At 34.6% G+C, this 26442-nt stretch overlaps 4 long non-coding RNA genes across 8 annotated transcripts in view; 3 read left to right on the top strand and 1 right to left on the bottom strand.

Moving 5' to 3' along the window:
* The window catches only part of LOC126816739 (uncharacterized), a 166324-nt gene that overhangs the window by 40355 nt on the left and 99527 nt on the right, over positions 1–26442 (top strand). Inside the window, exon 1 of one of the 2 annotated variants that reach the window (XR_008787715.1) lies at positions 12831–12904. The exons of the other annotated variant lie outside the window; for it this stretch is intronic. This is a non-coding gene — a long non-coding RNA (uncharacterized LOC126816739). Of the gene's footprint in view, positions 1–12830; positions 12905–26442 lie in introns of those variants that run through there. 2 annotated transcript variants of the gene reach the window in all.
* On the top strand, positions 1250–10653 carry LOC126816731 (uncharacterized). Its single transcript, XR_007678529.2, has 5 exons — positions 1250–1408; positions 3923–4050; positions 4564–4725; positions 9513–9554; positions 9714–10653. It is a non-coding gene; the product is annotated as an uncharacterized LOC126816731 (long non-coding RNA).
* LOC126811280 (uncharacterized) lies at positions 10952–18936 on the bottom strand. Of its 2 annotated transcripts, XR_008787712.1 has the most exons (7): positions 18922–18936; positions 16200–17832; positions 14848–14907; positions 14178–14287; positions 13257–13470; positions 12592–12698; positions 10952–11440 (listed from the first exon to the last, which is right to left on the bottom strand). It is a non-coding gene; the product is annotated as an uncharacterized LOC126811280 (long non-coding RNA). The 2 variants fall into 2 exon arrangements; XR_008787711.1 differs by lacking the exons at positions 14848–14907; positions 18922–18936 and having other exon boundaries at positions 16200–17029.
* LOC126816732 (uncharacterized) lies at positions 17060–26208 on the top strand. Of its 3 annotated transcripts, none has more exons than XR_007678531.2 (5): positions 17060–17199; positions 20157–20344; positions 21102–22383; positions 23178–23307; positions 25526–26208. It is a non-coding gene; the product is annotated as an uncharacterized LOC126816732 (long non-coding RNA). The 3 variants fall into 3 exon arrangements; XR_007678532.2 differs by lacking the exon at positions 17060–17199 and adding an exon at positions 19254–19268; XR_007678533.2 differs by lacking the exon at positions 17060–17199 and adding an exon at positions 19289–19670.

The raw sequence follows: 26442 nt of genomic DNA, 5'->3' as shown, positions 1-26442 counted from the left end.
GCCGCCGGAAAGGTCGATGGTGCCGGACTGCTGTTGAAACCTTCAACCATCGACATGTTGAGCTTAGTCACGGACTCCATTGACCATTTCCTGCTTCGAAAGTCTAAATTTAAAGAGGGATAAACAAGAGATGGTTCTGGCTGTTAATCTAAAGTAGAGTGGTTAGGATTAAACAGTAATTGATTGGTTGATTACCTGATGATCTGCTATTGACCCTTTCCACACCGGTCCGCTAGTTAATCAGTTTTGATTACACTAATTAACTATAGGTTCCTAGTGTTTGTATAAGCCAATTAGCAGATCAGCTGTCAGATCGTTAGTTCAACAAAGGCGGCTAAGCCCTTGATTTAATATCTTAGATCTGAGTGTAGTTCGATCGCTTGAGCTAATCTCCGATCGCTTGGACACTGATTGCCTAACAAAGAAAATAGAACTGAAGCCCTTGTAACGATAATGTTTCTAAGAAAGTAAATGAGAGAAAAATATGGGAAATAACAACCAAAAATATAAAAATAAACAAAAATATGAGGCTAATGATACAGGAAAAGTAAACTAGAAGCCAAAGTTAAAGGAAAAGAAACAAGGAAAGTAAAAACTAATCTAGAATAAGCGAAAAGTATGAAAATAAAAGAAAAAGATCCTAGAAAGAAAAGAAGTACCAAAAGATCCTAGAAAGAAAAGAAGTACCAAAAGAGATAGGTCCAACTAAATGTAAAAAATAAAAAAAATAAAAATTTAAACAGAATAACCGAAAAAGAACTGTCCAAAATAAAAGAAAAAATCCTAGAAAGCAAAGAATACCGAAAGAAATAGACCCAACTAAATGTGAAAAATAAAAAATAAAAATGAAACAGGGTAACCGAAAATAACTGTCAAAAGTAAAAAAGAGAAGGAAAAAAAACAAAAAATTTATACTTATACAAATATAAGAAATAAAGAACGAAATAAATAAAAAAAGATAGAAAGACAACCTTGGGACTGAAGAATCTTTGTAGAGTCTTAAAGTCGATTGGAGAGTCTTTCTCGAGTTTTGCTAGGCTACTTTATCTTTAGATAAATTTAGACGATAGCTCTGGAGCTCTGGTACATTAGGTGTTATCAGTACGAGTACTGGCAATCCATATTATATACGATCTATTATATGCAATCTATGCTCTATGGTCCGTACCCAATGACGTATAGACGTCATTGTCAGTACCTCGGGGGATTCCGTTATATACATCCATGGAGGTGTATATTATTAGAGTGTATGGTGGTCACGTGATCGCGTGCCGACTATGGGGATTGGCAGCCATTTTACAACCGGGAAGATTTAGTCTACGTTGGCATATATCAACATGCCGGAGAGTTGTTGTTGTTTTGGTTAATTCAATGTCAGGCGAAAGGGGAGTGGATTATCATTTCATAAGTACGTAAGATATATTATAAGTCAAATAGTGATCTAATAGATATAGTATAATCATGATAATTGCGTAAAATAATTTAATAAACACGGCGAGAAGACCTCGAACACTGGAAGTTTGAGTCCGGAAACCGGGCGGGTCTATATTATTAGTACTGATACTTTTATTATGTAATAATTACAAGGTCCGTGCGTTTAGCGAACTTCCAAATTAATGTATATTTAATTATTATGGAAATTGCGCATATTATATACACACATTTTGCATTGTACGAAAAATATCGCGGGGAGTAAGTCTACTTATTGGAGTGTAGTGTTTAGTCACAGACATGCACTCACTGGCCAGTAGTTGCTTTACTATCGGTTAGTTTTACTCCCTCGGATTTTATTAATTATGCCGACATTCATTGTATACACAGATGTACAGAATAAAGTGAAAGTTTCTTGCAACATTTATGTTTCTTTTTTTTTCTTCTTCTGAAAACCCGCATAAAACCCCCGAACTAGTTAAAAAAAAATGGTTAATAATAATAAGTAATCTTGATAACTTCCTTCCCAGTCAAATTTTGTAAAAAAAAAAAATAGGCCTGATGATAATGATATTCTTTTTTTAATCGCTGCTACTACGAAAATCTTATTAAGTATAATCAGGTTAGTCTTATTTTTTTGTAAAATTTAATATACCGCCGTATTTTTCAAAAAAGAAAAATCAGACACCAGATCATGGAAATTGAAAATCATATAGGCCTACTAAGGCCTTGCTAGGCGTGTTTATATTTTCCTTTTTTTTAAAAAAAATATTTCCAATCAGCATCAGATATTATTCTACTGGTAAATGATAGAAGTCGGATTATTTTTAAAATCGATTTTATCTCTTTACATGATATAGATGGTTTAGTTATCTGTCAATCAAGCAGTCCTTTCATTTCAAATCGTCCAACTGAACAAATTATTTAGATCTATCCAAAATAAAGTTTTATGTGAACTACCGAGGAGCAATGTTCAAAAATTTGCTGAACACTTTATAGATCTGGACATTCGAGGACGTTCACTGTGCTCAATTAATAAAATAAACACGATTTCGTCAGTTCTGCATTATACTTATACTACAATTTACACCATGGATGGTGACCATGCCACGGTATTCATCATGATGATGATTATGATAAGAGTTATTCTTAATAATAAAGCCCCAAAAATATGCCAGTTGACCAAAATGATTTTGTGTTTTAGGACAGTAAGGTAAGACCTTTCAATCATAATTTTTTTGGTTGATATTGTTGAATTAGAACTGCTTTTTTAATGGGCTTGTCCGCCCTCCGTCAGTCTATTTCCCTTTGTTTACATAGCGTTCATCCGGGCACTTTCGTGATTCTTTCCCGGTTGAAACATGGCGGGCAGTCTCCAGCGACGGCCCACGACGTTAACGTTACGTCAATGGGGATCACGTGACCACAATACACTCTAGTCAATATATTATACACCTCTATGTATACATCTAACCTCGGCTGTATGACGGCAAGTGATATGTACCTACGCCTATACAATTGCGATGCGGCAATGGTTTACTTATTAGTTAAACTTGCCGCTTTTAAAAAAAAGTTATCAAAATTGCGTCGTTCGAAGCGTGCGCAGAATTTTTAGTGTAAAGTTGTCCTTGTTTGAAGAAAACCGGATAAACTTGAAAGAAAAACAGCTTCAGACTTTAAAATATTTGTATGGTAAAACATTCTTCAAAGGCATCGTCATGGGCAACGCCGTTGGTAATCTGTGAACTTGAAAGCAGTTCCAATAACTTACATCGTCATTTAGCCGAGGCTAGATGTAGGGCACTGGAATCTGCTGAGGTTTGCCGAGTGTGCCCGTACCAGTCTCGGGAAGACAACTCTCGTCGGAAGAGTGCATAATCTGGACACAGATCACTAAAGATTTCCCCATTGACTCCAATGTTAATTCTCATATCTTAGACCGGCTCTAACTTTTTCCCAAATTTTCGTTGGGTAGAACGCTTTCTACCACAGATGGAGCAACATGTGGCAACCACTTGCCCAAAAGCACGTATGAGGTTCTTCATGAAAAACTTGAGATACACAAGCTGGAAGTAGAGACAAGTAAACATGCAATTTCAGGCCCTCCATTTCAACCTAACCAACCTCTCAACTCTTGTATCCTTCCGCATCAAAATTATGAATATTCACCAAAACCTGGCAGAAAATGTATTTTCAAACCCTTTTCCTCGATTCTACACCAAAAAGTCAACAAAAATCGCCATGCAAAAGGGGGGAAAAAGGAAAAGGGAGAGGAAGACTAAAAATAGCTTTGACCCTTGTTTCGTGGGTGACGGCGTAGGAATATTTGGTGATCTGTGTCCCCATCTGGCACAATACTGGATCTTCAATTAATCGGTTTCTATTTTGATACTAACGATTATCCAGTACTTTCTTAATTATGCACTTTTTCAATCAGAGTTATCTTTCCGTGATATTTTTAACTGGTTTGCTTCACGTTATCTATTTATAGGGTTTTGGCGCAAAATTCTGACCTTTAGGCTAACTCTTACTGTTTTCAACGGCGCCAGCTTCTTACTTATAATATCTTTATTGAGCTACAATTTGTCTTTTATTTTCTGAGGAGATTTTCTGACCTGGGTAATGTATAAAGTTTGATACTTTTTAGCTAGTACTTGACTAAAAAAACTAACTTCATAAAAAATGAATGTAAATAATTTTTTGAGAAGACTAGCCTACGTTATGATTAAAATTAGGCTTAGATATCTACCTAGTCTAGTCCAAATTTATTTCAAGCATTTTATTTTATATGCCCCTTAGACAGTTGTACTGTAGTGTCACAATTACAGCCAAGGGGGTCACATTCACAGTATGTGAGTGTGGCTGGAGTGGAGTCTGAGAATGAGATACACAAATTACACACCACATGGATCAGTCTGATTCAGTTCAGATCAATTATTATTATTATAAGTTGTATTAGGGCACTGCCACTGTATTATATAGGCCTACATATTAGGCTCTAAAAAGTAAACAACAACAGTATTAAATAAATCTAATTTCTAATACTTTACCAATAGAATAAATTAAGCTTATTACTATCTAATGTTCATTAAAATTAGTTGCATGTTTCTATTTCATATGGTTCATCAATAGTGGTTTTGATTTTTGACTTGGTTTGGTGGAAGTGGTACCATACAATACCACACTAGTACTACTACTGTACTGACTGCTGTGTTAGATTGATCATCGTAATTGGTTTTAAAGACCTTTCCAGTACGCCACGGTATTCAGTATAAACTTAGGAAATTAAAACAGGTGAGCAAGTTACATTGTACTCAAATATGGCTTTACAAAATACTAATAGTACTAGAAGTAGAATTAATCTCTCATTGCCTAATAAAATTCTGCCTTTTGTAATATGTAGAAACTATGTTATTAAACGAAACACTACAAATGTTAAACTCTCTAAATGTGAAGACTCAAAATACATGCCTCCAATAAAAGATTTGGATCAGATTATCGGGGCTATAAAAAATGACAAAGACTATTATGTAGATTTGCCATATGGCAATTTTACTTTTGCTGAAATTAAATGTTTTCGTGATTTTTACATTGCAAAAGGAGTAAGACAAGCGTTGGAAAATGAAAACAAATATGTTTTGAATTGGCAACCTTTATTTACACCAATAGAAAATATTAACTTTGAACAGGTTGTTGAATTAAAAAATATTCTACTGAACAATACAGATTCTTTCAAACCTAATATTCCTGGTAATTATCAGTTGTCAGTGTCTGAATTAAAAACTCTGCTGTGTGATAGATGGCTAAGTGATTCAGTGATTGATAAAATTATTGAACTGTTAAAAGATTGTATATCTGACTCAGATTAAGTTGGTTATTTAAATTCCATCCATGATCTTAAAAATTTAGGTTCAAGGCTGTATGCTAAGCATCCTAATATCACTAAATTTGTTTTTGTTCTCTGTGTGAAATCGTTAACACGTTCAAGTACTGGTGAAATAATCACATATTTGGCTGGGAAAGATATAAATATTGAGACAGGAGAGCAAGTCATCAACGGGAATCATTTTTCTTTCTGTGTGTATGATGTAATTAATAAAGTCATTTATATTGATACATTAGGTTTAGCTTTACCAGATAGTTTAATGTTCAATTTAAACAACTTTATTAGTGGCTATAATTCATGTTTAATGAACAATTTAAGCGTGGCAGAAATACAAATAGCACATAGTCCAAACTTAAATGGCTATCCTCATAATGCATGTCAAGAAATGTGTTATTTATATCCAAAACAAAGTTGTGGTTCAGTATGTGGACCATCCATTATAGTGGGAATAACCATACTTTTACTTCGACAAGATATTTTTAACGCTCTCTTGTCAACTACATATCAAAAGGATATTGCAAATGAATTACAAGCATTTTAACATTTTATGCTAGACTTTTCTTTACATTCAAAAAGTATTCATTTGCAATCATTTCATGGTTAATGTCTGGTCAATATACTGCAAAAATCTTATGAACATTCAAGCAAACATAATGTAAACAGTAATAATACTAATGCAATAGAACATAATATTGATTCTGATGATGACTTTTTACCTACTAAACCAGTGATGCCTAAAGCAAAAGGTAAAAAGACTTACTACTACATGTAATTCAAACAAAGTTAAATCAACAGAAAATAGAAAAAGCGATGAATTAAACAAATCAAGTATAGATGATTATGTAGAAGGAGGTCCTTCCATTGTATTTTCAAAGAAATCATCCAGTCTTATTTTGAAATATAAATTGAAATCTACTAATAAATATTTATCTAAAGGTTTTAAATGTTCCCATTTGGGAAAAGATGATTCTTTTGCAATGAATCAAATACAAGAATTTATTTTGAGTGAAACTGCAGTATTATGGGTACAAAATAAGATAAAGTCAGATACAAACAAACAGTCCTTAGATTTAACCTTATGGTGATTTCATGTTAAGGTGTTAGGACTTTATTTTACACACATGTCGATAGGGTTATTTATTTTAGAATGGCTTATTATTGTATTTTAAAGGCGTAATCCCTCGGTCGAAGCTCAAGTCCTAAAAACGCCTTTAATTTATGGTTTCTGTTATTCTTAAATAGATATTGTTAGGAACCTCATGCTGGCGGATCAGTCGCATGATTATTTAGGGTGATAGGGTTATTTATTTTGGAATAGCATATTATTGTATTTTAAAGGTGTTTTCACTCGGTCGAAGCTCAGGTCCTAAAAACGCCTTTAATTTATGGTTTCTGTTATTCTTAAATAGATATTGTTAGGAACCTCATGCTGGCGGATCAGTCGCATGATTATTTAGGGTGATAGGGTTATTTATTTTGGAATAGCATATTATTGTATTTTTAAGGTGTTTTCACTCGGTCGAAGCTCCTTTCCTAAAAACGCCTTTAATTTATGGTTTCTGTTAACATTTCATGTTAAGGTGTTAGGATTTTACACACATGTCGATAGGGTTATTTATTTTGGAATGGCTTATTATTGTATTTTAAAGGTGTTATCCCTCGGTCGAAGCTCAAGTCCTAAAAACGCCTTTAATTTATGGTTTCTGTTATTCTTAAATAGATAATGTTAGGGATCTCTTGCTGGCGTTTGTCGCATGATGATTTCATGTTAAGGTGTTAGGATTTTACACACATGCAGATAGGGTGATAGGGTTATTTATTTTGGAATGGCTTATTATTGTATTTTAAAGGTGTTTTCACTCGGTCGAAGCTCAAGTCCTACAACGCCTTTAATTTATGGTTTCTGTTATTCTTAAATAGATAATGTTAGGGATCTCTTGCTGGCGTTTGTCGCATGATGATTTCATGTTAAGGTGTTAGGATTTTACACACATGCAGATAGGGTGATAGGGTTATTTATTTTGGAATGGCTTATTATTGTATTTTAAAGGTGTTTTCACTCGGTCGAAGCTCAAGTCCTAAAATGCCTTTAATTTATGGTTTCTGTTATTCTTAAATAGATATTGTTAGGAACCTCATACTGGCGGATCAGTCGCATGATTATTTAGGGTGATAGGGTTATTTATTTTGGAATGGCTTATTATTGTATTTTAAAGGCGTTATCCCTCGGTCGAAGCTCAAGTCCTAAAAACGCCTTTAAATTATGGTTTCTGTTATTCTTAAATAGATATTGTTAGGAACCTCATGCTGGCGGATCAGTCGCATGATTATTTAGGGTGATAGGGTTATTTATTTTGGAAAGGCTTATTATTGTATTTTAAAGGTGTTTTCACTCGGTCGAAGCTCAAGTCCTAAAACGCCTTTAATTTATGGTTTCTGTTATTCTTAAATAGATATTGTTAGGGACCTCATGCTGGTGTTTCAGTCGCATGATCATTTCATGTTAAGGTGTTAGGATTTTACACACATGCAGATAGGGTGATAGGGTTATTTATTTTGGAATGGCATAATATTGTATTTTATAGGTGTTATCCCTCGGTCGAAGCTCAAGTCCTAAAAACGCCTATGATTTATGGTTTCTGTTATTCTTAAATAGATATTGTTAGGGACCTCATGCTGGCGTTTCAGTCGCATGGTGATTTCATGTTAAGGTGTTAGGATTTTACACACATGTCGATAGGGTTATTTATTTTAGAATGGCTTATTATTGTATTTTAAAGGCGTTATCCCTCGGTCGAAGCTCAAGTCCTAAAAACGCCTTTAATTTATGGTTTCTGTTATTCTTAAATAGATATTGTTAGGAACCTCATGCTGGCGGATCAGTCGCATGATTATTTAGGGTGATAGGGTTATTTATTTTGGAATGGCTTATTATTGTATTTTAAAGGCGTTATCCCTCGTTCGAAGCTCAGGTCCTAAAAACGCCATTAATTTATGGTTTCTGTTATTCTTAAATAGGTAATGTAAGGTGATAGGGACCTCATGCTGGCGTTTCAGTCGCTTGATCATTTCATGTTAAGATTTTAGGATTTTACACACATGCAGATCATTTAATAATGTTAGAATTTTATACAAAATTGTAAAGTCTGAAGTTAGTATCAATGTAACTTGCTTATCTGGTCAACAAAGGTCCATTTACATTGATTTTGATGAAAAATTAGATCTGAATTACATATTACATATTTAAAAATTATATTTCTTGATTATAAAGGTAGAATTTATAATTTATTTTCTCAGTTTTTTAAATGTGTTGGGGTTTTTTGATGGCTTTGACCATTAAATTGAAAAAAAATCAATGAAATGGACCTTTGTTGTGGTGTGGAAAGGCTTGGGTGTAGGGGTGCCGGGAGCCCAAGTAGGGTCGTTAAAAAAGTATTAACATTAGTGTTACTTTGCTCTTATTTTATGAAAGTTTTTTCACAAGTTGATTTCCTTTATTTTTTTAATGTAGAATGGTAATGAACTGCTTTTTTCCTTTTCTTTGTTTTATTTGTTTCGTTTGAATTTGATTGATCTGTTTACCATAGTTTTTGATTGTTTAATTATTGTTTTTATTGAAATGTGGTCGTATATCGTCGTCGGTCCGTCCGTCGATTTAGCTGCTGTGGGCGTATGTTTCGTTGCCTGGCAACCTATCTTTGTTAATTAAGTTGATTCTTTTAAACTTTGTTTTTATTTTCGAACTCAACCTCGATTTAGTTCAATATAGATTAGCAGGTTGATTTGTTATTATACCATAACTTTGGATATAATTAAGTGAGAGTAATGGAGCTCGGTGTATTGTTTCATTATATCAGATACCTTGCTTGATGCGTTTTTTTTTTTTTAAAAAAGATGAATGAGCAATTAATGTGTCATCAATTTATTTTGGGATTGTGGCTGTTTATATGAACCTCACAGTTCTGTTTATTATATTCTCATGTATGAACTTTGTGTTGATTTTACCAGCCTGTAATTGTATTTTATGGTATCATAATTAATTGTGATTTCAACATTTTTTTAGTTAACTATATTAAATGAATTCCAAAATTCCAAGTGTCTGTGTTGTGGGGGGGGGGGGGGACATTAATAATTATATGTATTTGTAGTACATGTTCCTTGTTTTATAATAAAGCTATTCCCTTTCATTTTTCAGAAGAAAAGTATAGAAAATATTTCCAATATTATCCATCGTGAGGTAAATCAGTTTATTATTTTCATTAACAGTTCTTATTTTTGTAAATTTTTATGTAATTCATCTCAAAATTCACTGCCGTTATCTACATAAAGTTTATGTAATAAGTTATAATGTGTAAATTTGAAGTAAGTTCATATGTTTTTTATTAATTATTTACAGATCACAGAGATTGAATGCTGGTCTTGTGTTTAATGTATAAACAAATTGGTGGATATTATTAACATTAACCTTTTGGCAAAGGTTAGCTTGATGATGTTACTGACTTTGCAGTGTGGTGGAAGATGTTAACCTAACTATGGTACGACAACAAGCCTAACCCTGAGGTCAACGATGTACAATATTATGTCAATGTCACAGTTCCACTACCTATAAACAATACTTACCTACTTTGATTGAAATGATGTCCATTCCTACATAAAATTAGGGTATATGCATTATTCATTACACAGGCACTTGAAGGGATTAAAATAAAACTTCTTACTACTGCTTAACTATTTATTATAGTATATAAGAAGGTGTATCAGCTCGCATTGGAATCTAATTGAAGTCTGCTTGACAATTTCTAATACCCGGTAGATATCTTATATAGGACTCAGTATATCATGCCTAACAGCGCGTGTTCATAGCCCTGAACTTGTGTAATTAATAATATGATTGGTTAAATTAAACTCAATGTCGCAATCAGAAGATCCCTAAATATTTAACCATGTTAATCATGAAATGATCTAGTTTGTGTTTCTCTTGGCAGTGCGCTACTATGGAAGACCCTGGGGACTTTGTTACACAATTATCTCCCACCACGCTGGATGGGACGAAAAAACGCGGTCCCGTGTACAAATTGGCATGCACATAAAAGATCCCTTGACAGTTGGAATTTGATATAGCGTAGTTATTTGTCCACGTAAAATTTCCCTCATAGCCATTTCATTTCTCTCTTGGCAGTGCACTACTAATACTATGGAAGACCCTGGGGATTTTGTTAGACAATTATCTCCCACCACGCCAGACACTTTTTATAGGTTTCTTTTGTATGTTTATCTGCACTGTTGTATTAATGAACAGAGATTAAAAGCCATTCCATTATTGGAGCAGAAACATGCATACTTGTATTGTCTCAATCATTTCCATGTGACTAGTAGCTCTGGCAAATTGAAAGAGTGACTCCTGGGAGATTGGAAGGTTAGGTCTGAATGAAATGCAGCTTGAATTATCTGTCATGGTTGAGCATGATTCTCATCTGTTGTTAAATTTGAAAATGTGAACCACTTGCTCATAATTATACAGTTGCTATGGTTAATAACTACAAAATGAGTCACTATAGCCTGTGGGTAGAGGATCACCCAAAATGACTACGATGGGAGTCTGCTGGATACCCCAAAAAGTTGATTGCAGCCCAGTTAAAAGAGCATATGACTTTATTTCTCATACAATAAAGTCCTTTTCATAAACGCCATGTTTTGGAGATAGGTATCATCAAGTTTTGTTTACCCTACAGGTAGGTTTCAGAAAAAATCTATCATACAGCCTGTGTACACATCTGTGCACCTGTCCTCAACATGACCTGGTCAATTTGACCCCTGTTGTCGTCAAGAAAAACAAAATACACACATCTTAAATAGGAATTCTCTTAAAAGTAAATTTATCATATATCAAAACCTTTAATGAATTTCACCGGAAAATTGAGACAATTTTTAATAAGTTCAATTCAATTTGTAATAAGTTAAATTAATATCTAGAATTGGATATGATTTCCTCACTTCAAGTATGATGGTAAATGTTATTTAAGAGAGGTAATTGTTTTTCTTAAGTAACAACAGGGAATTAATTAATCTCAGCAACCTGCTACAGCCGTATCACCTCCACTTCTCTTTGTTATAAGTAAATATCTGAAATAAATAATCAACAATTGTGACATATTGTAAATACACTTTAGAACATCAGAACATGGAATGGTCTGGTTTCTTTTATCCTGTTTTCAGATAGACTGTTCCTCCAAAATAGTAATAAAATCCCTGAGTACAAGTAAAGTTAACAAAAATAGGCCGGCGGCTGCAAGGCAGGATACGCCCACATTTTCGAGAGATGGATAGAGAACAAGCAAAATAGAAAGTAATTTTTCCTACAATCAAAGGCTATAATTCATTAAGTTACAATTTGATATGCGCAAATATCGAAAGGAATGAAGATCTTTGGGTTATAAACCTGCATTTTTCGGACAATCAGGGGCCATAATTCAGGAAGTTACGTTCTGATGGTCGCAATTATCGAAAGGTACCAAGATCTTTGGGTTATAACCATACATGTTAAGTTTCATCAAAATCCTTTCAAAATGGTGACCTCTATAGGGTCCACAAGCTAAAAACGTGATTTCTCGTACAATCAGGGGCCATAATCAATGAAGTTTTGATCCGATACATGCCAATATTGAAAGCAGCCGAGATCTTTTGGGGATAAACCTATATTTCAAGTTCCATCAAAATCGGATAAGAATTGTGACCTGAAGAGAGTCCACAAACAATTCTCTATGTGGTACTGTCCATTGTAAAGGGTAATAATTAGAATGGTATATCTGAAATTAATATCAAATTTCTGTATTTTAATATTTACCCATAAATCTGAGATATTTTGTGTAAACTTTATAGATGAAGCATGTTTTATTATTATTATTGTTTTCTGATAGAGGGATGTGATATATAGCACATGATTTAAATGTGAATGAGCAAACAGCCACAGTGAAAGCTTCTGCGGTTATAATCTACTGTATTCAGTTCAATAACAAACTTTCAAATGACAAAACCTTATAACTTGAGTTGTCCAACATCAATTCCTATCCAATGATCCAATCCAAAATTAATAAAAAAGAAAATAGAACTTAAAATGAATGGCTAAAATCAAATTTGCAGCTAAGAACATCTAAATTAAGACCAAAATACATAAAACAGGATGTTTCAACTAATTTATACTCTTTCCATTGTCTCTGAATATATCACCATAGAAGACAATATATATCATGAAACTTTAACAGAGATAAATTTACCTCTATATTATCTGCTCCAAATTTTTCAAGTGCAGCTTCTTCTGAATAACCAATACAACCATATTCAATTGGAATAATACTGTTGTTGCTAAAGTCTGATAATCACACTAAAATAAATTAAAATTAACAACAATATAAATATCTGTCTATAAAAAGGAATGGAATGGAGCTTAATGTGTTGTTGACACTTTACAATCAGATTAAAACACATCCTATTTCGTTTTGTCTTTACTACACTAGGATCTGGAAGAGTTGTTATCATTGACGTGTTCTGGATGAAGTGAGGGATTACTGAATGAAACAGTCTGTTAAGGTAATTTATTGGCCTTTTAATGCACAGAACTATGAGTCAAATAACACTAGAAACGTCAACACCGATTGATTAAAAGACCTACAATTGGCAGATTAAGCATTTACATAATGCATCTTTAAGCAGTGAATTAATCACGCCTGGAAATAAGGCACCTGTCACAGACAATGTCAGGCACAAAACCTCTGGTGCCTATCATTTTGTCCGGCACTGATTTGTCTTTTTTGTTGATATTATCATTATATGTCCAGCGTTAAATTGAAAATGTCAGACACTATTTCATCAGTGCCTGACATTTTGTCAGGTACATCTGAAACTGTTATTTCCATGCCTGGAATTAATAGAAAAAATTTACCTTCATAGGAACATAACCTCTGTGGAAAAATCTTTTATGTTCTGACATATATTCTGCTATCTGTTGATCAAAACCACGTAATAATACAGATTGTACCATAACTGTTACATCTAAACCTAATCCGGCTAAAAATCCAGCACATTCTAATGATACATACGAAGCACCAATACATAGTGTTTCACTGGGACAGTATGGTAGAGAAAATAAATCATCACTGAAACAGAACGATAATTAAATCATTTCTACATTCCTACCACTGTCAGTCAAGTAGGTTTTTGGACACATGTTAACATGACCATTATTTACAGCATTACTATGTTAATATAGCACAGAGTTAAAATAACCAGAGTGGCAACTCCTACATTTGCATAAGAAGTAGGTCGCGTATTGCATCTTGGGGTTTGTCTGTAATGTCAGTAAACATCACAGAGAAAGAATAACCAAATCTATTTAATTTCAAACTACCAAGAATTGTCACATACAATCATATGTTAGTTGTGTGTGTGTGTGTTTCGGGAATTTATAAAACATGATTCATATTTTTAAAACCTGCATAAACAGAGCATGGCGTGGTAAAAACCTGACTGAGATGAAAGATGACAATAATTGTGACGGTTTACGAATTGATCTAGGATGTAAACTATTGTCGATTTTTAAAAGATTTTATCAACTTTAAAACTAATCGACGAAATACTTGTTGTTTCGATTCCTAGATTTAAAATGTAGCTCTGGTTATTCATACTCTGTGATAGTAGACAATCATTTTATCAGTCAAGTTGATGATATTTGTTTTAGGGGATACATGCTTGAGAATACTGCCATTTCACAGAAACATTTCAGGAAAATTACTGTGTTGCATTTATTAATTTAATTTGCGGCTCACATCAATTCCTTGTTTTAGAATAATACACTATATTTTACCAGGTTATTGTATATTCTTTAGAACTAGGTCTGGGACGTTCACCTGTAGCTATTATAATCATAAATGTTTCACCTGTTATTTCTTCTACTTTATTATCCTTTTTGGTTGTCTGAAATATATTACCTCCTAAATTATATCATATCATAGACTCTTTACACTAAAATCTACCAACACAAGAAGAAATTAAATGACCTCAAAACCAAGCCTAAAAAAATTGAAAATTTTGCAAGAATTCAAGATAATTTGATCTTCAAATTTTTATTGATCCCCTATGATAAGTGAACATATTTGGAAAGCATAATTACCTTTAATCTGTGCATAGGTACCTAAAAGTAAACCCTCCTACAAAGTGTTGTTCAAGTGGTACCTTACCAAAAGAAACCTACAAATTTGCTTCTTTAAAAAATAACGGATGTTACGTCCCACACCTTATGTGGCTGATTATATTCTATTGAACAAACTGAAATAACCACCACTTAAGCTATATTCATAAGCTATATTCATAACATTTGACACACAGTTCTGAAGAGTCAAAAATATAATAGTGGAGTCGATAGAGACAAAGGAATGACACATGACCTTGTCTAAAATTTCTAACACTGGCTTTCAGATTAATATTAGTATAACTATAACATGTAATATATCTTATCATTTTTTTTATTTTATTACCATGCATATTCTTTTGACCTGATATTTCTAATAATGTGTTTTGTAGATCAGTCATATTATCTGAAATAATAAATTTAATTACAGTACATACATTACAAATTAACACTAGTACATGATGTTGGCGAACAAAAACACTCAATTATACACCAAAATAATTACTATTATTATGCTACCTGCTGGGCTTTTTTACAAGTACACAAAGTATCAAAAGACTGAAACTGAGATCTAGAAACATTATGGCTATGGACTCTATGGTGCTTTTACAGTTACCGGTACTGTTTATTACTGCCCTAGTAGTAGAACTAGATGTTCTAGTAATTAATGGAAATTATTGGAATTCAATTGGCTTCTTTATTTTACAAATTTAAATAATGCATATAAATTTAATACAGAAAAGATCAGATGATATCTTTATTTGTTTACAAGGTCAAGTAATATATTCAATAAAAAAAACCGCTGTGGCTATTCTTACGACGAGGCGTAAGAATTATTGATGGACCATTCTTATCACATAGTGGAAGTTCCGGCAGCGCATGCACAAGTTACACAATGTTGGACTTGTATTATTTTGCAGTTTGCAAGAGGGGATGTCGTAAGAATAGGCCATGATTTATTTTTACGACGAGATCATGGTAAAAATAGCCTTTCTCCTATTCTTACGACGTTTTACTAAGTTGTCTAGGCTGTAAATTATTGTCGATTTTTACAACTTTTGAACTTTTAATAAAATCCACCAAATAGGCCTACACTCATTGTTCTGATTCTTAGATTTGAAAAGTAATTCCCATAAACTTTAAAATGGGCCATCAAAAGAGTGCCAGTACACCCCTTATTCTTTTATAAGACCCATTTTACTCTAAAATTTTAAAATGGGCCATCAAAGTGCCAGTACGCCCCTTATTCTTTGACAAGACCCATTTTACTCTAAATTTTAAAATGATTTATTTTTCCGAAAGAAAAATGCTAGGCTATGCTATGTGAGCTTTCTTTAAAATATAAAATAACAATTTAAGATATTAAAACAGAATTTCAAATAGGCCTACATTGGGCCTATATATATTATAATTACGGTACCGAGTTTACCCCTTTTGATGTCAGGCTAAACATGGAAGTTGGACAATGTAGTCGTCGTAAAAATAGCCTGTCTTCTATTCCTACGACGATCTCGATATAGTATTGCCTATTCTTACGACATCCCTTCCTGCAAATTGCAATATTATAATATAGTACAAGTCAAATAATTTGTAACTTGTGCATATGCGCTACACCACCATGTTGTAAGAATAGTCCATCAATAATTCTTACACCTCATCACAAGTATAGCCATGGCCCTTAAAAAAATGTAAACTTACATTATGTCAAAACTCAAACACCACATTCACGTTTTTAAGGTTCAGCTTTCAAAATTAAAGGCTACCGGTAGCCGTTATTGTGGTGCATTATTCAACAATAATGCTCCCACCAAGAAAAGGGACAACGATAGAATTAATAAGTGAACAGTTCACTCGTTGAATAGGGAAAGAGCCATCTTAAATGCTGCAAGAACCGAATTCGCAAAAAGACGATTGCCTGCAGCATTAAGGTGAACTCCCCAATGATCGAAGTGCAATGCCCTATACCTCATCTTCCGACTGGAATTCCCAAAAAGCACTCGATATAAAAATGACAACCTGTGGCGGAGCAGGTTGTTCACAGTAACCCTAACCGTGTTGTACTGGCTTTCATCCAGATGACGAGGTTTGCGGCGAACAAACAAACTGCCCACAACAATATCAATAACAGCCCATGGACATTGCTGACGAATCAAATTAACTAAAGTTAATTATGTCGTCAGCAATGTGAACAGTCTGTTGATGTGGACCTATGTCATTACCCCCAGTCTGAACGAAAACCACAGCAACACTAACAGGAATCTTTCCTACATCCTGTCTTAAATTTCGTGACGTCCCACCACTGCGGAAAACATGATGGATCCGTCCTCCCCCACCCAACTGAAGTGGTAGTCTATAACCTACGCTCGATCGTACACGATCAATGAAAGAATGGCCGAAGAGACAAAGTTCAGCCATAATCGCTTTGCTTTTAATTAAAATGATCAAGAAATCAAGAAATTTCGTAAAAGTAGGTAGAAGCTAAACCTTACGCACAATACTGGATCTTCAATGAGTTACTTTCTATTTTTCACTCGGCAACCGGCTGCAGATTTCACTCGGCCAACTTCGGTTACTCCTCTACACCAAACCATGTTTCCAAACAGAGTTATCTTTCCGTGACCCGCAAATTATATTTTTAACAATGAGTTGAATTCTATAGGAGGTGTTGGAACTCCCGCAAACAGTGCCGGTGGTGCAAGTAAGTTATAAAAATAAATACAACTGACAAAAGGTTAAGGACCACCTTAAAGTAAAACAAGACAGGAATATTTGGTCATTTAAGTAATAGATATTTTTTAATTGAGGATTTCGAAAAATATAGGTAGCATGTGCCAACCAAAATTCAATTTTTGAGCTACAGACCTGAAATTTTGCACACAGTTAGAAAAACACCTGAGAATCATTAATCTTTTTCAATTATGACAATCGGTTCATAACTTTGTTTTTTGAAGCTAATTTTATATACCCATACGTAAGCAGCGTTTTCCCCAAATCCGTCAAAAACAGGCAAAATTGAAAAAATAATATTTTGACTAACTGAATGACTTTGGAACAGACTCAAATTGTACACAGATGTTCTAGAGACACACATTTACTAAAATCAACCACAAAAATATTGTTTTTACCTTTTATTTTGACAAAATTTAAAGCAAATCGGACATATTTTGTTCCGAAAAAACATAAAAATAATAACTATAAAAAAAAATCATTAAAAATAGTGGAAATTGTTTTTTGATGATTAAATGGAAACTGGAAACATGTTCTCATGGACAGCTATGAAATATCCATGTTCTCGTGGACAGCTATGAAATATCCATGTTCTCGTGGACAGCTATGAGTATGAAATATCAAAAAATAAAATTATCAAAATAAATGCACTGAATCATAACTAACAAAACTCCAGAATTGAAGTTTTCAGTATAAAAATATAAAAAAACACAACAATTCAGCTAAATATCTACAAAATATTCTGCATATACTGAAAAAGTTTTGTAAATATGATTAAACAATACTGATAAAATGAAGGAAAACAGGCTGGAATACATGATACATGAGTTAATAATACATGAGTTAATATTAATAATCTAATATACTGTATGTTAAATAATAAAAATATTGAGACAAACAAGATGAAAAACAAGGTATAAAGAAGTTAACTACAGGTATTTAAGTTGTCAATCATAAAGTCAAGTTAACAGTACTACCGGTAATGAAAAGAGTAACACTGTAAAAACTTCAGAACAGAAACAGGTGAAAAACAGTTATAAATAAGTTGACAGTAATAAATATATGTTAGCTATATTAATAATATTAGTATAAAGTAATAATGGAAAAATAACTTTACATAAAAAAGTCAATAATATTAGTTAAAAGTTATGGAAAAAAAGGTAAGAAAATAACATTGAAACAATACATAATAAGTTAAAAACAATGAAAAATGTAACTTGGGGGTAATGTCTCTTCAGAACTACTAGTAGACCTATCCATTTCTCAATAATTAAAAAAAAAAACCTAAAAATAAAAATATAGAAAAGTACTCCTTATTTCTTTTTTTTATTGGGCTTTATTATACCATACAATTCTGAGCTATGTTTGTTTTCGTAAAAAAATCAACTGCACAGTCTTAGAAAGTTAAAATTCTTCCTATGATCACTCATTATTAGCACGTGTGTAACTAACGGGTGTCTAACGGTACATTTGACACGCCCCCGCCATTACAATATGGCCGACAGAATTTCGGTCACATGGAGAAAAATTGAATTTTACCAATGTTCACGTCCACTTATGGAAATAAATGAAGATGGATCTTATAAAGGGATATTTAATCCATATTTGAGCAGGTTTTTTTTCGCTCCGCATCTTCCACGAAAAAATTTACAAAATTTCAAACTTTTCAATCGGAGAAAAAAAATATTCTTACCTTGCTACGAGTGATAAATTTTGCATGCGGAGCAACCTTGACCTCTTAACTAACTGTTTTCGGTTGAATGGAACCGGTATCGATTGCAGGTAACCAACACGAGGCCGTAATGCAAGGCTAGCTTTTCGCGAAAAAATAGTGCCATATTTGTGACAGCCAATTAAGAAAAAAGAGTTACGTCCCTTTTTCGGTTGGCACACGCTAATATAGGAGTCCATTAGATGATCTGGTCAGGAAAAGGATGAGGATTACAGACAAGAGTAGTGATAACCATCGTCATGTGTATCCCTCTCTCACTTGGAGAGAGAGAGAGAAATGGGGTTTAACGTCCACTCGACTAACATATGGTTCAATTTTATTTCCATAATTCGCTTGCGCGTAGGGATCTTTAGCTGTGGGAGGAAACCGGAGGACCTGGAGGAAACCCACGAGGTTGGACAGGCGACCCTACTCCTTGTCACGTACAACCGGGGATTCGAAACCACGCCAGTTGACTCAATGACAGACTTTATGATACAGCTAACCATTCAGCCATCCAACCCCCCCCCCCCTCTCTCACTTGGATCACGTCCTCAACACCTCTTGTTTGATTAGTACCATGGTACCAAAGGAACCTGATACTATTCTTCTTGGAGTGGCAAGACTTATGCTGGAAGTATTTTGTGATGGATATTACATGGTTCCAAATAAAAACCATCTGAATTTATTGTTGATGGTTAAATATCAAACAGACCTCATTTTAAACGGTGGTGCTTATCTTTTTGACACACATAATTTTTACCTGTACTACTGCTCAAAAGCTTTTAATTTTGTTTTAAAATTCTGTTAATTCGTTGATAAATCACGTTATTCTATTCTCTAGTCATGGTAGTCAGTTAAACTTGAAACCTGTATGTTTAAGTTGTAACCACTGTAAAAAGGATGGCTGTAGAAGAATCATGTTCGTTCTGAATCTAAATGTAAAACCTATTCCCCCCCCCCCCCCTCCCCAGCCGCTGATCAACAGAAATGAGCAAAGTGAACCTGGGCACTAAACAATATTCAGAATACAAGTTATTTAGAAGTTTATTTTGTTTGTGGCTTGATAAATACAAGAGAACACTTTTCAAGACGTCGTCAGAAATGAACTGTGAAAAAACTTGTATTTAATACACCGGTATATTAGTCATGGTTTATTCAATACAGTTACTAAATGCAGCTTTAACAAACTACATTTTTTAATGGTTTATTTACAGAGAAGAAATGGGAAACATTACCAGGCTGCCAGACACGCCCCATTGATAACAAAGGTCTGCCTGCTGCCGCTGTACACAAAACACCCAACCCAGAACCAATCGATGCCACAAAATTGCCGCTAGCAGAAAAAATTCGACGACTTTCAATGTTTTTACGAAGTGAAAAAAAAGTAATCAATGAAATTATGGTGAGGTTTTATTTATTAAAGATACATTATGGGAGATGGAGATAAGATAACGAGTTAGCAGTTCTCACTATAATAGTTAAAAACTACATAATGTAAAGGGAATTTGCTGAAAATGTCAGTCAAATTGGTCCACTATGAACCGAAAACTAAGCGGATGAAAGTTTCGCCTAGCCTCGAAACTAATAGTCTCGATTGTCTATTGTTGTGATTTAATTATCAATGAGCGATAGCAGCATATAGAATTGTAATCCAGTCGACATCGAAGGCTAGCCTTGACATCGGGAGTTTATTATGGTCTGGATAAGTTAATTAATGTCTAATTAATAATTTAGATAAGATTTCAGGCCTAAAGAAAGACCTGAAATTGACAGGTTTAGCTCTTGCATAATGCATGTTTAATATTTTTCACAATAATCTCATTAAAAACACAGATTCTGCTTTATTTTTATTTTTATTTTTATTCAAGCATGTATTACGTATAAAATTCTTTTATTTGCCCATCTACATAAGACCAGTTGGGCGAGTTTGGGTGGTCGAAGCGTTAATGCGTCATTACCCGCTTGTACGTGACAAGGAGTAGGGTCGTCTGTTCAACCTCGTGCGTTTTCTCCATGTCCTCAGGGTTTCCTTCCACTGCTAAAGACCCCTAATGAAATAAAATGAACTATATGTTAGTCCCGAAATGACCTAGTGTCGAGTGAACAATAAAGCCCATTTTCCTCTCTTTCCCATTAAATCCTATTTTATTTCATTTTAGTTGTTTGAGAATTCTCTGATGAGTTGTAAAGTTGGAATTTGACCAGATTTTTTGATCGATGGCATGGTACAAGGAAAGAACGGATCCTTTTTCACTGGCCGACTTAATCTGGGTGGTGTGTTCCTAGCCAGAGCTATCGGCATCAACAAAAAAGAAATCAAACTGTCATGTTTCAAGAAGGCGGTGGAACTTTATCGTACCCTTCCTGTCACTGAAATTTTGAACCAGGATGATATGACCCCAAAAGTTATCAAGGAGAAACTGGAGAATTTTAACTCGACCGTTGCTAAGATGGAGAAAGAAACAATTGCAGAGTTACCCCCACCATCTATTTTGAAACAGATCCAAGATATTCTAACCAATCCTAAATATGCTTCAACCAATTCAGTCAGCAAAATGGAGTTGGCGGCCTCTGTGGCTAAATGTCGAGTCCGTTGTCGATATGATGTAGAGAGTTGTAAAGCTGAATCAGGGAAAGTTTATCATAAGGGAATGTACTTTATTGACAACATACTACAAGGTGCAGGTGTTTCAGTTTCCAAAAAAACTGCTAAGTCATTATGTTATAATATGGTGGTTGAACGACTGACCACCATGAATGTTGAACATGGCAACATCTTAGATGGTGTCGAACAGTCTGTCATAACAGAAGCAGAAGCACAGGTTCAGAGCACTTTGGTAAAGGCAGCACCAAATCCTAGGGCATTTGATCTCCGTGAACAGTTTGTCAAAATGAACGAACTTAGCAGTGCCACGCATCCTGCATCCATCATTACTGTCTTGGATGGAATTTTCAACGATGTAAAATTGACGCCCATTTGTCTATACCGTCGTAGCATGAACACAGAAATAGAAAAGGAGAAAATTTTCTGTAACCTCTATCTAGCTGGTCATCTCATCATGATTGGTGAAGCAGAGAACCGAACAGATGCCCAAGCAGACGCTTACTCTAAAGCCCGATAGGTTTCACGAACTGTGACCCCGAGTTCATCCTCCCCCAACACAGTAAACTTCAACCACACGACCAAGCAGCAACAGATGTTATCGACTTTCGTGTCAAGGGCAACTGCATTTTGGAAGATAACTGTTCGAATCTTCATCGCTTACAATGGACCCGAAAACCTATATCAACACTACCAGCCAAGGATATCGTTGTCTTTGAGGACGTCAGTTGGATAGTAGATCGTAAAGTTCAAGGTTTCTATATTTTACAACATTCATGTTTTGTCAACAATATGTTGTTGGAATGGGAGTTTTTTGACAATGATGATCGTGTATTCAGGTAAGTTGCCTTAAGGCCTAGTCTGGTCTCCCGGCCATAATCTTAAGGCCTAGTCTTGTGTCTTCCGGTCTCAACTGTAAGGCTTAGTCTTGTATCTTCTGGCCTCAACTGTAAGGCCTAGTCTTGTGTCTCTTAAGACCTAGTCTTGAATCTCTTAAGACCTACTGTAGTCTTGCGTCTTCCGGCCTTAACTGTAAGACTTAGGCTGTGTTTCCTGGCCTTAGCCTTCAAGCCAGAATTTCATATTTTCTATGAAAGTCAAAACATAATTATTTCTATGTCTTTTGCTCAATAGGTTATCAACTCACTATTATACGACTATGGGCATTATTTCCCACCCTTAAAAATCATTGACACAGGAAATAATAACACAATTACCTCCCTTGTTTTCCTATTGCCTCCATGCATTAGCTATCTTCAAATGTTGGAATTCGAAAATGATAATTTTGCCAATTTCGCAGCTGGCAATAGTGAATTATAGGATTAATAGGATTATTCTTTAACAAGGTAGGACTGTGTATGGATACCATCTATTTTAAGGCTTTATTTTAATAAATTTTAAAAATATAACTTAACAAATATGAAATTGTAGCTTTAAGATCTAGTCTTGTCCCATTGATCAAAATTTTGAAATGTTCAGTTTGCTTGTTACTCTTCTTTTGTTTTTAGGGGTGGTTGAGTGGTCCAAGCTCATAAGATCTTTCATTGAGTCAAACCTCCTGGGTGTCAGTCCAAAAATGTTGGTTTGTTTTGTGTGAGTGTTAATCCCCATTTCTCTCTTTTTTTACTTTAAGATGTCAGATGAAGATACAGAAGGAAGATGTTGGAACCGAACCTGCAGTGTCTCTTAGTAAGATAGGCTCTAGAAATTTTGCAGCAGCTGATATCTTGTTTAAGCTCTACGAAACACAACCAGTCATAGAGGTAAGTTATTCTATTGAATACTTGAATTAGCTTTAGGGCTATGGATTCCTGAGCTAAATAGGGCCTACATTATATAAAGATAGGTTGCCAGGCAACTAAACATACGCCCACAGCAGCTAAATCGTCCGAGCGGTCGACAAGAGTTGTCGTATATTTGTTCTTTTGTAGGTAATTAGGGGGCATTTAATAGACAACTTCATACAGATGACATTATAATTTTCGTCGTTTGAGGGTTCACAAGGTTCTAAAAACTAAAATAAGGGCTGTAACTCAGGAAGTAATCTACAGAAATTATTGAAATTCGACAGACTTTTTCGTTTTACTAATTCAAATAATACATATCAATTTCATACAGTTCGGATGATAACTTTTGTCGTTCGAACGTTCACAAGATTCAACAAAGTAGAACAAGGGCCATAACTCTAGAAGTAATTGACAGAAATTGCTGACATTCAATAGGCTTCTTCATTTCACTAATTTAAATGATGCATATGAATTTCATACAGATTGGGTGATAACTTTTGTCGTTCAAGCGTTCACAAGATTCAACAATGTGAAACAAGGGCCATAACTCTAGATGTAATTAACGGAAATTTGCTGAAACTCAATAGGCTTGTTCGTTTTACTAATTTAAACGATACCTTTAAATTTCATACAGATCGTATAATAACTTTTGTCGTTAAAGCAACCACAAGGTACAACAAAGTGAAACAAGGGCCATAACTCATGGCGTAATTAAAGGAAATTGCTGAACTTCAATAGGATTCTTCGTTTCACTAATTTAAATCATGCATATCAATTTCAAACAGATCGGATGATAACTGTTGTCATTAGAACATTCACAAGATTCAACAAAGTGAAACAAGGGCCATAACTCTAGATGATTAACGGAAATTGCTGAAATTCAATAGGCTTCTTTGTTTTACTAATTTAAATGATGCATATAAATTTCATACAGATCGGTTGATAACTTTTCTCGTTTGAGCGTTCACAAGGTTCAATAACATGAAACAAGGGCCATAACTCTAGACGTAATAAACGGAAATTGCTGAAATTCAATAGGCTTCTTCGTTTCACTAATTTAAATAATGCATGTAAATTTCAGAAAGATCGGATGATAACTTTTGGAGTTAGAGCGTTCACAAGGTTCAATAAAGTGAAACAAGGGCCATAACTCTAGACGTAATAAACAGAAATTGTTGAAATTCAATAGGCTTCTTCGTTTCACTAACATAAATATTGCATATAAATTTCACAAAGATCGTATGTTAACTTTTGGCATTAGAGCGTTCACAAGGTTCAACAAAGTGAAACAAGGGCCATAACTCTAGACGTAATAAACAGAAGTTATTGAAATTAAATAGGCTTCTTCATCTCACTAATGAAAACAACATATATCAATTTTAAAACAATTGGATGATAACTTTTGGCGTTAGAGCGTTCACAAGAAATTGTGGACGATGGACGGACGGACCGACGGACGTACCGACAGACGGACGGACGGGGGCGACGGCAATATATGTCCACATTTCAGTGTGGGCGTATAAAAACCAATTTAGCCAAGCATTGCATTTCTACACCCTTTCACTGAAGCAACGTTCCTGTCCCTTGAGCAGGGTTATCCTGTGACAACACCAGAAGATTGATATATGGGTGGGCTGGTCTAGTGGTCTAATGCATGCCCTTTAGATCATAAGATATGTCCTTGAATCAATTTGAGCCAAGCTTGTATGTGACAAGGAGTAGAATCTCATGTCCAGTATCGTGCATTTTTTTCCCGTTCCGTCAACATGCTGCCAATGGCTATACAAGGGACCTTTTTTCTTGTCCAGTCCATCTTGCCCTTGCAACAAGACGAAAAAAGGCTGGAAAAACCTGAGGAACTTCATTGGCCAGATTAAAAACAGATTCTTATCAATGAGCCAGTGTCCTACACACCGAGTCAGAACCCACCGAGCCAGCGGTTTACCCACAGAGGTGGGTCTTTACCCACTGAGACATTGTCTTACCAACTGAGCTGGTGGCTTAACCCCTGAGCCGATGGCTTATCCACAGAGCTGGCACCTCATGTACTGAGCCACCTTGGTTTTCGTTCTGCTCTTGTATTGCACATAAAAATGCCTTCCTGGCTAGGCACAGATTTGACCTTTAATTGATGAATGCCATTATTTAAAGTTAACCTAGATATCATGTCTTAGTAAATCGTTTTTCATTCCAGGTTTCTGCTTACACTAAACCTGATCAAGCGATAGAATCTGTCAGTTTTGATACGTTGCTTAAAGAAGCGGAGGTGTTGAAGAAAGCTGCCGAGGATGCAGGAGAAAACGTTACAGCTACTACAGCTGAGGGAACTGATTCAGAAACTGAGACCAGTGACACAGATGTTGAAATGAAGGAAGAAGTAACAGATTCACAGGCTAAGAAGAAATATCCTAGAAAACCACATTACCGTCATGCTGATAGATTTATTTTAAAAGCTGCCCAGGCACGACTAGACGAATTCATTAAAGTTAAAATGCTAAAAGATCTACTGTTTGGACCTGCTTTCCCTCATCATATCACACGCCAGATTAACGGCTTACTGTATAACCTCCCCGTTCCAGTTCGCTTTATAAATCATTCCACTAGAAATCAGATGTACACCATTGTAACGCAAAGTATGTCACCGATCAAAATTGTCGCATTTCTCAAAGCCAACGGTGGACAGTCTGGTCGCTTTCGTTTAGTCGACAAATCAGAACTTCCGACACATAAGGACATTTTACCAGAACTTAAAAGTAGGGAAATTTTAACTAAGATCAAATCCAAATTTTAGTAGAAATTTCAATTTTGATTGGCTAAGCACTAAAACCAATCAAATTGTTGGCTTTTTTTTGCTAATAAATATAAGTGCTAGTCTAATGTCTTGTCTCAATTACATCTTCAACAGTATGGTTTTGTTTCTAATTTAAAATCCAAATATTTGTCTAAAGTCTTTACCAGTTGTATGGTTGAGTGGTCTGATGTATGCTTTAGATCATAAGGTCTGTCATTGATTCAAGTGCCATGGTTTGTTTTGAAGGTACTTCCAACCTTATTTGTCTTATTTTCGCCAGTCATGTTTGGCCGTTTTGACTGACTTGCAGTGAAATTGAC

Source organism: Patella vulgata, chromosome 3 (assembly GCF_932274485.2).
Source record: "Patella vulgata chromosome 3, xgPatVulg1.2, whole genome shotgun sequence".
Lineage (NCBI taxonomy): Eukaryota > Metazoa > Mollusca > Gastropoda > Patellidae > Patella > Patella vulgata.
The sequence above is the reverse complement of the archived record's forward strand: the minus strand, read 5'-3'. Positions and strand labels throughout refer to the sequence as shown.